Source organism: Bos indicus x Bos taurus, chromosome 2 (assembly GCF_003369695.1).
Source record: "Bos indicus x Bos taurus breed Angus x Brahman F1 hybrid chromosome 2, Bos_hybrid_MaternalHap_v2.0, whole genome shotgun sequence".
Taxonomy (NCBI): Eukaryota; Metazoa; Chordata; class Mammalia; order Artiodactyla; family Bovidae; genus Bos; species Bos indicus x Bos taurus.
In genome coordinates, this window is record NC_040077.1 from 47,940,365 (window position 1) to 47,953,843 (window position 13,479).

Genomic DNA, 13,479 nt, shown 5'->3' on the forward strand with positions numbered 1-13,479 from the left:
ACATCTGCTGGATTATACAAGAAGAAAGAGAGTTCCAGAAAAACATCTATTTTTTCTTCATTGACTATGCCAAAGCCTTTGACTGTGTGGATCACAATAAACTGTGGAAAATTCTGAAAGCAATGGGAATACCAGATCACCTGACCTGCCTCCTGAGAAATCTGTATGCAGGTCAAGAAGCAACAGTTAGAACTGGATATGGAACAACTGGTTCCAAACTGGGAAAGGAGTACATTAAGGCTGTATACTGTCACCCTGCTTATTTAACTTATATGCAGAGTACATAATGTGAAACGTCATTATGTGCTGGATGAAGCATAAGCTGGAATCAAGATTGCCGGAAGAAATATCAATAACGTCAGATATGCAAATGACACCACCCTTATGGAAGAAAGCGAAAAACTAAGAGCCTCTTGATGAAAGAAGAGGAGAGTGAAAAAGTTGGCTTAAAATTCAACATTCAGAAAACAAAGATCATGGGATCTTTCAGTATATGCAAGAAAAATGATTAGCAAGATGTAGGAGAAATTAAAAATTTAATAATCCGGGGAACAACACAGTGGGGAGAGGGACACTTATTTGTCACTTTCTATCTTTTAAAACTTTTGCAGTAATTAAAAATAAAAAGATACTACTCTGAAATGAGTTTTTTTTTTTTTTAAATCACTATGAACATTTGTTTTAAATTTCATCATTTAAGTATCTATCTTTGCTCTTGTTGCATCTTTTATTCTGAGTTCCTGCTTTTCTTAGTGTTCTATTCTATTTCCTTTATTGAATCCCCTTTTAATGCCTAATTTTCTATTGTTCTCCCACGTTTCAGTTCTCAGCAGTCTTCTTCCTATATGGATAGCTCCTTTGGAGATTTTATCTATTTAATGACGTCAGCTCATATCTACATGTTCCTTAGATCTCACTTCTCATATGTGAATAACAGATAATGTTGGAAATAGCTTACTACCACTTGTCTGTGGGGACATTTCTAAGTGGATATCACACAGTCAACACACAATGAATACATTTGAGACTCAACCCATTTTATCCATTCTCAATCCTACTTTTTAATTGCTCTACATCATAGTTAATGGGGTTCCTTGATAGCTTAATTAGTAAAGAATCCGCCTGCAATGAAGGAGACCCCGGTTCCATTCCTGGGCTGTAAAGATCCACTGGAGAAGGGATAGGCTACCCACTCCAGTATTCTTGGGCTTCCTTTGTGACTGAGCTAGTAAAGAATCCACCTGCAATGCGGGAGACCTGGGATCAATCCCTGGGTTGGGAAGATCCCCTGGAGAAGGGAAAGACTACTCACTCCAGAATTCTGGCCTAGAGATTTCCATGGACTGTATAGTCCAAGGGGTCGCAAAGAGTCAGACATGACTGAGGAACTTTCACTTTTCATGGTTAATGAATCAAACTTTTATGATAGAAACCCCAGAAATACCTCTAATTCCTATCCTTTTTACAAGGTTACAAGGTCCCCAATATAAGTAGTCATCAGTCAGCAATCACCAAACAGTGTTTAACTTATACCTCTTCAACATTCTGTCCCTTTTATAACATTCTGTCCCTTTCCAAGTCCCATAACTTCATCTCTCATTTGGATTATAACAGCTTTCTGAGTTTTCTTATTTCTAATCTCCCCATGCCAATTCATGTTACCAAGTCATTTTCCTAAAATACAGTAAGTCTACTCAGTTAATATTCCTAATCTGAAAATCTGAAAAGCTTCCCACACTATGAAGCTCAAACTCCTCATTTTCTAATATATCCACAGTGTTTTACTAAATATATATTATATACCCATATATGTCATAAGGAGAAGGAAATGGCAACCCACTCCAGTATTCTTGCCTGGAGAATCCCAGAGACAGAGGAGCCTGGTGGGCTGCCACTATGGGGTCGCACAGAGTTGGACATGACTGATGCGACTTAGCAGCAGCATATATGTCATAAATAGGAGAAAGACTTTTAAAAACTAGGAATGGAAGTTAAGAGCTAAGGAGAAGAATGGCACTTGATGAGACCATATAGTTGCATGTTCTTAGCTACAACCACACCCCACCCATACAGTTTTTGTCCTTTATTGTGCCCATCTTTGCATGAAATATTCCCTTGGTATCTCTAATTTTCTAAGATCTTGGCATCTGGTCCCATCACTTCATGGCAAATAGATGGGGAAACAATGGAAACAGTGACAGACTTTATTTTCTTGGGCTCCAAAATTACTGCAGACAATGACTTCAGCCATGAAATTAAAAGAAGCTTGCTCCTTGGAAGAAAAGCTATGACAAATCTAGACAGCAGATTAAAAAGCAGACATTACTTGGCAGACAAAGGTTTGCATAGTCAAAGCTATGGTTTTTCCAGTAGTCATGTATGGATGTGAGAGTTGGATCATAAAGATGGCTGAGCACTGAAGAAGTGATGCTTTTGTGCTGTGGTGTTGGAGAAGACTCTTGAGAGTCCCTTGGACAGCAAGAAGATCAAACCAGTCAATCCTAAAGGAAATCAACCCTCAATATTTATTGGATGAACTAATGCTGAAGCTGAAGCTCCAATACTTTGGCAAAGATCGACTAATTAGAAAAGACCCTGATGCTGGGAAAGACTGCAGGCAGGAGGAGAAGGGAATGACAGAGGATGAGATGGTTGGATGGTATCACCGACTCGACAGACATGAGCTTGAGCAAACACCAGGAGATGGTGAAGGGCAGGGAAGCTTGGCATGCTTCAGTCCATATGGTTGCAAAGAATCAGACATGACCAAGCAACTAAACAGCAACAATAACACCCCACCTAACTCACCATTGCCCACCTCCACCTGTCCCACCCTTAGTGGATTCTACCTTTGGCCAAATCATTTGGCTCGTATATGACCTCTAATATTCACCTATTCTTCTTGAAGAGACAGTCTTAAAGGTGATAAAAATGGCCAAGAATTAACTCTATATAACACTTGAGATTTTACAAAAACTGCTTTCATATGGACTACATTTAACATAATTATTGACCATTTACTTCACATTTTGAGTCTAACATAGCATAGTTTATGATATAGGCAAGAGAATAGGTAAAGGTATGTATTATTTTCATCAAGCTAATCTTAGGAAAACTGAAGAAAATAAATCATTTCTAAATAATGAATATTTACCTCTTCCAATATCAAACTTTAAAAAAAAATTAACCAGTTGTGAAGAAAAATATTCTATAATGTACCATACATATTCCTCCCTTGTTAAATAGAAAGATATAGAATAATTTTAAGTTTATTGAATGATTCCAGTCTACCTAATATGATACATTGTCATAATACCATTGTGTCTCTCATTTTTTTAAGATTCCCTTTTAACTACAGATTTTTCCTTTTTCCATCCAAATACCTTTTCATACCTTTATATTTAGGTATCATTTCTAATCTTTTTTGTACTAGATAACTAGAAAATGATGTTGGGGTTTAATATAGTTAGTGTGGGTCTAAAGAGAAAGGAAACTGCTTCAACACAAGAACTTCATACCTATTTTCAATACTTAGAGTCTTTATATTAATTTCACACCTGTATTAGGAGTTGTACTCAAATGGTTGCTTGTGCTAAAATTTATTTCCTATCAAAAGTGGGGGGAATCAATTAAATTAAAAATTTCTCTAGATAGTTAAAAGAGTAATTTAAAGATGGTATTTAAATTTTATAAATTAAATTATATTTCATGATTTTCCCTAAGGTAAGGAAATTAACATGCATAAAATGATGCTCTCAGCTGATTCCAAAGAAATCCTAAGAATGTCATCTTGAAATGTCTTGGCTCTTTCTGTCTAACTCATAACAACAGGAGATAACAAAACATTTTATCTGTTTCCTTTCAATTTACATCGAAGTAATTCTCAGAACACAAAAAGATTTTTTTGGGGCAGTGCAGGAGACCCCAGTTTAACGCCTGGGTTGGGAAGATCCCGTGGAGAAGGGATAGGCTCCCCATTCCAGTATTCGTGGGCTTCCCTGGTGGCCCAGATAGTAAGGAATATGCTTGTAATGCGGGAGACCTGAGTTCAATCCCTGGGTTGAGAAGATCCCCTGGAGAAGGGAACATCTACCCACTCCAGTATTCTAGCCAGGAGAATTCCATGGACAGAGGAGCCTGGCAGCCTACAGTCCATGGGGTCCCAGAGTCAGACACAACTGAGCAACTTGCACTCCTATGGTGGTGCTAGTGGCAAAGAGCCCGTCTGCCAATGCAGGAGATGTAAGAGACACAGGTTTGATCCCTGGGTCAGGAAGGTCCCCTGGAGAAAGGAATGACAACCCACTCAAGTAGAAAAAAAAAAAAAAAGTTCTTTAAATTTTAAGATGTCCTTAATGAATCCAGTCTCTCATGGCAAGATGTGCTGCTTTTCATAGCTATTCATTCATGTTCTAGCTAAATAATTAAATATTAAAATCAGGAAGATGGATCTCAGGACTTTTCAGACATAGTACATAGCTATGTAAAAGAAGCATTATCTGAAGAACCAAGGTCATCTTTAGGAACAGGTGAGACATACCTACAAATGAAACAAACAACTTTCCAAATATTAAACAAGGGTTTCTGAGTCTTACATCATCTGATTTTTTAAGTGCTAGACATGAACACTCAGATAAGCTTGCTTGAATATTTTTCTACTAAGACAGGTATTTATCACTGTGAAAAAAATCCAAGAGATTAAAAATAAAGCTTTGAAATAAATGTTATTTTCTCAAATCTCTTATAAGTAAGCTATACATGTAAAAAAAAATGTACTGAGATTAATTCATTTATTAATTATGCATATCCTTAATAAAAACTAAAATATTATGTTTACAATGGGACCAGCAGCTATCCTAAATGCTCTACCTGTAAATAGTTCAGTCTTTCTTTAAGGTAAGGTAGGTAATGAAAGGTAGGTAATGAAATCAATCAAATCCAGGGTTGCAGACGAGGAAACTCAGGTACACAGAAGTTAAAATTGTCCAAATTCATACAACTGGAAAGTAGAACTATTTAATAGAGAGTAGAAGAGCTGATTGGAGAAGGCAATGGCACCCCACTCCAGTACTCTTGCCTGGAAAATCCCATGGATGGAGGAGCCTGGTAGGCTACAGTCCATGTGGTCGCTAAGAGTCAGACACGACTGAGCTACTTCACTTTCACTTTTCACTTTTCATGCAGTGGAGAAGGAAATGGCAACCCACTCCAATGTTCTTGCCTGGAGAATCCCAGGGACGGGGGAGCCTGGTGGGCTGCCATCTATGGGGACGCACAGAGTCGGACACAACTGAGTGACTTAGCAGCAGCTGCAGCAGAAGAGCTGATAACATAAATGAAAGAGATTTTAGTTACTGGAGTCTCCATATGATGTGGATTCTAAATACAAAATGTTAAATCCAATGTAAAATTGGATTAATGAGTACTTTTAATTCAACAATTTAAACATTGCACTAAACAAACTAGAAATAGAAGGGAAACCCTTAACTTTATAAAGGGAATCTATGAAAAATCCACAGTTATTATACATAATGATCAGAGAGACTACATTCTTTCTCCCTAAATCAGGGATATCTTGCCACTTGTATTCAATGTGAAACTAGAGTTTCTGTGTTTGTGTGTGTGTGTTAGTTGCTCAGTCATGTCCAACTCTTTGCAACCCCATGCTCTGTACCCGCCACGTTCCTGTGTCCATGGAATTCTCGAAGCAAGAATACTGGAGTGGGCAGCCATTCCCTTCTCCAAGGGATCTTCACAACCCAAGGATCAAAACCAGGTCTCCTGCATTGCAAGCAGATTCTTTACCATCTGAAGCATGAGGGGCGCCTCACTAGAGTTTCTAACTAGAGCAATTAGGAAAGAAAAAGAGAAAAAAAAAAAAAAAAAGGAAGAATGAAAAGACAGCCAGATTTGAAAGGAAAAAGTAAGCTGATCTTTATTTACACAGGGCATGATTTTATATATAAAATCCTAAGGAACCAACTATAAAAACTATTAGAACTATAAATGAATTCAATAAGACACCAGGATAAAACTCAATGTACATCAATACACTAGCAACTAGCAACAAATAATCTGAAGGTAAAATTAAGAAAACAATTCCATTTACAAGAGCATGAAAAGAAAATATTTATGAATCAACTTCTAAAAAGTGTTAAGACTTAAGCTCTAAATTTTTAAAACTATAAAATATTATTTTAAGATAGTAAAGAAACCTAATTAAGTTGAAGAACATGCCATACTTCTGAATCAAAAAGCTTAATATTATTAAGACAGTAACAGTAATATTCTTGAAATTATCTACAGAATAAATCCAATCCCTAGAAAAAGTCTATCAAAATCTGCTGAATTGACAAGCTGATTAGGATTCACATGGAAATGCACAAATAACCAAAATTATCTTGGGAAAGAAGACCAAAGCCAGAAACCTACACTTAGAATGCAAATAACGTGGTATTGGCATAAGGATACATGTGTGGACTAATGGAACAGATCTAAGAGTCAAGAAATAAACCCTCATACTTACGGTTAACTGGTCTTTGACAAGGATTCTAAGGCCATTTAATGGATAAAGAAAGGTCTTTTCAATAAAGGATGCTGAGTGCAATCAAATATCCATATGAAAAAGAAAAGAGTGAACTAATTCCATATATCATACACAAACATTTACTCAAATGGACAACAGATTTTGATTTAAGAGATAAAATTATAAAGCTCTTAATAGAAAACACAGAAATAAGGCTTTGTAACCTTGGAACAACAAATCCTTCTTTAGATACGAAACCAAAAGCACAAGTGATAAAAGGAAAAAAAAAAAAAGAGACTCTACCAAAATTAGGAACTTCTTTGTTGTAAAGAATATCATCAAGAAAGTGAAAAGATAAAATCATGCATCTAATAAGGGACAATCCACATGTCCATCAACTGATGGATGGACAAACAAAATGTGGTATATCCATATACTAAAATATTATTCACCAAAAAAAGGAATGAAATTAGGATACATAATATAACATGGGCAAGCATGATCTTAAATGGAAGAATTCAGCCACAGAAGACCACATAGTATATTATATTACATGATTTCACTTGTATGAAATGTCCAAAATAAGCAAGTCTATAGGGGGAAAAAAGAGTAAATTAGTGATTTCTTAGAGCTGGCGGGTGGGGGAGAATAGGGTGTGACCACTGGTGGCTCAGATGGTAAAGCGTCTGCCTACAATGTGGGAGACCCGGGTTTGATCCCTGGGTCGGGAAGATCTTCTGGAGATAGAAATGGCAACCTACTCCAGTACTCTTGCCTGGAAAATCCCATGGACAGATGAGCCTGGTAGGCTACAGTCTATGGGGTTGCAAAGAGTCGGACACGACTGAGCAACTTCACTAATGGGTACTTAGTGATTACCCTTTCTTGGGGAGGGTAATTTAAACACTCTAAAAATTGTGCTGATTATTGTACTATTCTGTGAGTACATTAAAAAATCATTGAATCATACACTTTTACTGGGTGAATTATTTGATGTAATCTATGGCTCAAAAAAGCTGTTAAAATTAACTTAAATACCATGTTTACCTTATATAAACTACTTATGACCAAAAAGTATTTTAGCTGACCTGGGGAGATGTCCTCTTTGTGAAAAAGAATAAAAAAAGTTAAAATCTTTTTTTGTCATGTGTTCCCTACTTTGACCAACACCAAGCTAGAACAGTTCTAGCATTAAACTATAAACTATATTATCACATATAATGGTTTAATATTAATGATTATAAAGCTAAAATAATTAACTTTTAAAAGGTTTTTTTTTTTTTTTGAGAATACAATTGTATTATAACAATAATATAGCAATTTAGTTCATTCCTAAAATTGGGAACCCATTTTTGAAACTAACTTATTTGATAGAATTAAACTATGTCACCCATTGTTTTAGTTAGTCCTTGGGAACATCACATAGGTTCACTTATCTTTTGTGAGTATTTGTTGCATACTGATTATGAGCTCAACAGTTCCTGGCTATTCAGCAGAGACCATTTCTTGAGGGGTGTAGTGGAATAATGGTAATGCTTACTCTAGTAATCAGCAGGACATGATGCTTTGTGCTGTATTAGGCTCTCTGGTAATGATTACCAGGACTCAATCAAAAAGTTTTTTCATGTGTCCTGGTTGTTGTGTTGTGCAGCTGCTAAGTCATGTCGAATTCTTTGCAAAATTCTTTTTCTACTGAAGATGCAGCATGCTACAAACATGAATTTTTAATTAAATTTGTATGACTTTTTTATTCCTAGGTATAATACCTTGAGCAAGTTGTTTAGATTTTCTGTGCCTTAATTTCTGCATCAACAAAATGGGGATAATGGTTATCTACCTTATTTAATTCTCTTATGAAAATTAAATGTGATAATTCATTTAAAGCACATAGACTATTGCTTATGTGCCTGAGTAAAAACTCAATGAACATGATTAATGATCATGAGAATGATGTAGGCAGTGGTGGTGGTTTTACATATAGGTGTTCTTTGTATACCAAGGTAAACACTTTTTCCATCTAGGTAGGTCTGTACTCTTTGTCTATCTGGCTTTCAAAAATATAAGGATATCCCCTGAACTGGCAATTATAATTAACTAGTTTCTGTCTAGGAGAAGGCAATGGCACCCCACTCCAGTACTCTTGCCTGGAAAATCCCATGGGCGGAGGAGCCTCGTAGGCTGTAATCCATGGGGTCGCTGAGAGTCAGACATGACTGAGCGACTTCACTTTGACTTTTCACTTTCATGCACTGGAGAAGGAAATGACAACCCACTCCAGTGTTCTTGCCTGGAGAATCCCAGGGATGGGGGAGCCTGGCAGGCTGCCGTCTATGGGGTCACACAGAGTTGGACACGACTGAAGTGACTTAGCAGCAGCAGTTTCTGTCTAAATTGTATACAATGTCTAGCTGCAAGAAGTGATATGTAGAAAATTACTTGAAGGTGATATCATTTGTCCATTCTTCCACATATTCTAAGGTTTATGGTTCAGTTCAGTTGCTCAGTTGTGTCCGTCTCTTTGTGACCCCATGAATCACAGCACGCCAGGCCTCCCTGTCCATCACCAACTCTTGGAGTTCACTCAGACTCACATCCATCTAGTCGGTGATGCCATCCACCATCTCATCCTCTGTCGTCCCCTTTTCCTCCTGCCCCCAATTCCTCCCAGCATCAGTCTTTTCCAATGAGTCAACTCTTTGCATGAGGTGGCCAAAGTACTGGAATTTCAGCTTTAGCATCATTCCTTCCAAAGAACACCCAGGGCTGATCTCCTTTAGAATGGACTGGTTGGATCTCCTTGCAGTCCAAGGGACTCTCAAGAGCCTTCTCCAACACCACGGTTCAAAACCATAAATTCTTCGGCGCTCAGCTTTCTTCACGGTCCAACTCTCACATCCATACATGACCACTGGAAAAACCATAGCCTTCACTAGACGGACCTTTGTTGGCAAAGTAATATTTCTGCTTTTCAATATGCTATCTAGGTTGGTCATAACTTTTCTTCCAAGGAGTAAGGTCTATGGTTAGATAAAACATAATTCCCAAAAGGCCACAACCTTGGTATGTGTATCTATCTATCTATATATCTTAGCCCTCTGCACAAACACCATTTTTATTAATAATTAAAAAATAAATAGCCATAAGGAATTGATTTAAGGACTTTTTATTGAAATACTGTAGATACTATAGCTATGTACCTTTCATCATAATCTTAAAAGATGTTTCTGCATTCTAGAAATGCTTTTTTTTCTCAGCTTCTCTTGTGAGTAATTAAAAAAACCAGTAAGAGAAACTATGTTTATGGAAGATAATTTGTAAGCTATGTTTTTTTCAACTCTTTCAGACAGTATTTCTTAACGTTCACTACCAGAAGGCTATATACAAATTCAAACTATATTATCATATCTATATTATATAAAAAGGTATATTAAAAAAAAAAAACAAGGAATGACTTATTTGACCACTGTAATTTATGGAACAGGACTGAACCTCTACTGTACAAGTTGATCATATTCAGCAATAAAAATTCACTGTTTCCCAGCCCACTCCTGTCAGGGAATCCACTTTAGCCTACCAATATGCTAAAGAAGTACAAGAGAGACAATAATACTACTAATGGAGATCTCACTACACAAATGAAAATTATTGGATATAAAAGGAAAATCAGCAGCTCAAAAGAGAAGAGAAAGGTGAACATGCTGTGAAAATGAAACCCAGTGAAGAGAAATAATGCAGAAACAGGAGAGGTGACTGAAATTTTCTAATTTTGTTTTCAGTTATACGTGAGGGGTATTGTGGCAATAAAACAAGAATAAACTCCTATGGAAAAGCAGCAATCAACAATACAACAATAACAAAAAGGTTGTATTATTGAACATTCTGCTCCTGGTACATGAAATTTAGTTCTTCTCTACATACTCAGGTGTTACTATTTTTGAATCCACTTAATCTGAGAAGCAGTGGATTAAATCCACTGTTATTTTTATTTTAATTCTTAGATACTTAATTTTCAAATGTTTGTTGTTGGCAGAAAGCAATAGTAACATTCAGAGGTCTGGCAGGGCATTTCAAAGTCAACTAGGACTCAGAAATTCTTTGCTGAGGGAAGTTCTGCACAGTGAAAGAGCCTGGCAGACATCCCTGGCTCCTGACCACTAAATACCTGTAGTGCTTTCTCAATCATGTTGATAACCTAAAAAGGACGATAGCGTTTCCAATATGTCCCTTGGGGGCATACACGAGGGAGTTGAGAAGGAGCAGCCCTTAGCAACCCCCTCCCCGCCAACACACACACAAAGAGGTAAATACTTAAATGCAGAAAATAAAAATAGTAAGATCTCTAGAATAAAACACAGGATGACAATTTTATAACCTTACAGTAGAGATTTCCTTTCTTAGCATAACACAAAGAACAGAAACCATAAAAGACTGACATAGTTGAGCAAATCAAAACGTAGACATGATAAATTAGGAAAACATAACTTACAAAAAGGATGAGTAAATATCCTTAATAGAACAAATTTCCTGAAAAATAATAAAAAAAAAAGCTCTTCAAAAGAAAAAACAAACAAAAGAGATGACTGGAAAACTTACTAAAGAAAATTCACATAGCAATAGGGATATTTTAACACTTATTTCCTGCCAGGTGCAACAGGTACATAGCAACTGCCTTACGTGAATTTTGTTATTAAGGAGGAGATACAGAATTCAACCATTCTGTAAAGTGTTTTCTAATTCAGATCAATTTTATAGTAAGGTCAATTACATGCCAAAGTTAGCAGCACATCAGTGATGGAGGCAAGAATTCAAGCTATAATACCAGAGCTAAGAGTTTTATCATTGTTTTCTATCAATAACAATTCCACTACTGCAAGTGTATTTAATATGTGGCGTAATAAGGCAGACAGATGTCTGAACAGTAAAATAAGTGCACTCACTATTCATAATTGAGAAAAAGTAAACAATCTAGATAATTATCAATAAGGAATTTATTTACTGATGTACAGTATATCCATAACATGTACTGTTCAGGAATTAAAAACAGTAAGGTAAATCTGTGCAGCAATATAGGTCGATCTTAGAAATATGTTGGCAGATTTTTAAAAGGCAAATTGCAGAACAGAATTAAAATTGCAGAACAGAATTAGAGTATGATGTCATTTTTTTTTATTATTAAGAATAATCAACAAAACATCCTCATTTTGAAACAAAGAAGCGAAAACTACATTTATAAAATCATTTCCTATAGAAAGTCACAGCCTTTATATACTGGTAAAATGTCAGGAGGAATCCAATATACTACTGGGGAAGAGCGAGAAGTAGCTATATGAAGAATGAAGAGGCTGATCTAAAGTGGAAATGACATCCAGTTGTGGTTCTATCTGATGGTGAAAGTAAAGTTTGATGCTGTAAAGAACAATATTGCATAGGAACCTGGAATGTTAGATCCGAGATCAAGGTAAATTGGACGTGGTCAAACAGGAGATGGCGAGAGTGAATATCGACATTTTAGGAATCTGTGAACATGGACAGGAATGGAAGAATTTAATTCAGATGACCATTATATCTACTACTGTGGGCAACAATGCCTTAGAAGGAATGCAGTAGCCCTCACAGTCAATAAGAGTCCGAAATGCAGTACTTGGTTGCAATGTCAAAAATGACAAAATGATCTTGGTTTGTTTTCAAGGCAAACCATTCAACATCACAGTAATCCAAGTCTATGCCCCAACCACTAATGCCTAAGAAGCTGAAGTTGATCCATTCTGTGAAGACCTCCAAGAACTAACACCAAACAAAGATGTCCTATACATCATAGGGAACTGGAATGTAAAAGTAGAAGTGAAGTAACAGGCAAGTTTGGCCTTGGAGTACAAAATGAAGCAAGGCAAAGGCAAGCAGAGTTTTGCCAAGAGAAGACAGTTGTAATAGCAAACACCCTCTTCTAACAACACAAAGGACATGGTTGCTACGAGATGGGCAGTACCAAAATGAGACTGATTATATTCTTTGCAACTGAAGTGGAGAAGCTCTATACAGTCAGCAAAAACAAGACCTGGAACTGACTGTGGCTCAGATCATCAATACCTTATTGCAAAACTCAGGATCAAACTGAAGAAAGTAGGGAAAACCACTAGGTCATTCATGTATGACCTAAATCAAATTCCTGATTATACAGTGGAGGTGGTGAATTGATTCAAGGGACTAAATCTGGTAGATGGAGTGCCTGAAGAACTATGGACAGAGGTTCATAACACTCTACACAAAGTGGTGACCAAACCATCTCAAAGAAAAAGAAAAGCAAGAAGGCAAAGTAGTTGTCTGGGGAGGCCTTACAAATAGCTGAGAAAAGAAGAGAAGCAAAAGGCAAAGGAGAAAAGGAAAGATATTCCAAACTCAACGTAGAGTTCCAGAGAATAGCAAGGAGAGATAAGAAAGCCTTGTTAAGTGACCAGTGCAAAGAAATAGAGGAAAACAATAGAATGGGAAAGACTAGAGATCTCTTTAAGAAAACTGGAGATACAAAGGGAACATTTCATGCAAAGACAGGCACAATAAAGGACAAAAATGGCAAAGACCTAACAGAGGCAGAAGATATTAAGAAGAGGTGGCAAGAATACACAGAACTGTACAAGAAAGATCTTAATGACCTAGATAACCACGATTGTGTGGTCACTCACCTAGAGCCAGATAACCTGGAGTCCAAAGTCAAATGGGCTTCAGGAAGAGTCACTACAAACAAAGCTAGTGGAGGTGTTGGAATTCCAGCTGAGTTATTTCAAATCCTGAAGTATGATGCTGTAAAAGTGCTGCACTCATTATGCCAGCAAATTTGGAAAATTCAGCAGTGATCACAGCACTGGAAAATGTCAGTTTCATTCCAATCCCAAAGGCAATACCAAAAAATGTTCAAATTATCATACAATTGCCCTCATTTCATATGCTAGCAAGAT

The 13,479-nt window shown here is 36.7% G+C and overlaps 1 long non-coding RNA gene across 1 annotated transcript in view; it reads right to left on the bottom strand.

The window, feature by feature from the left end:
* The window catches only part of LOC113904348, a 189,324-nt gene that overhangs the window by 75,575 nt on the left and 100,270 nt on the right, over positions 1-13,479 (bottom strand). The gene's annotated exons all lie outside the window — the stretch shown is intronic.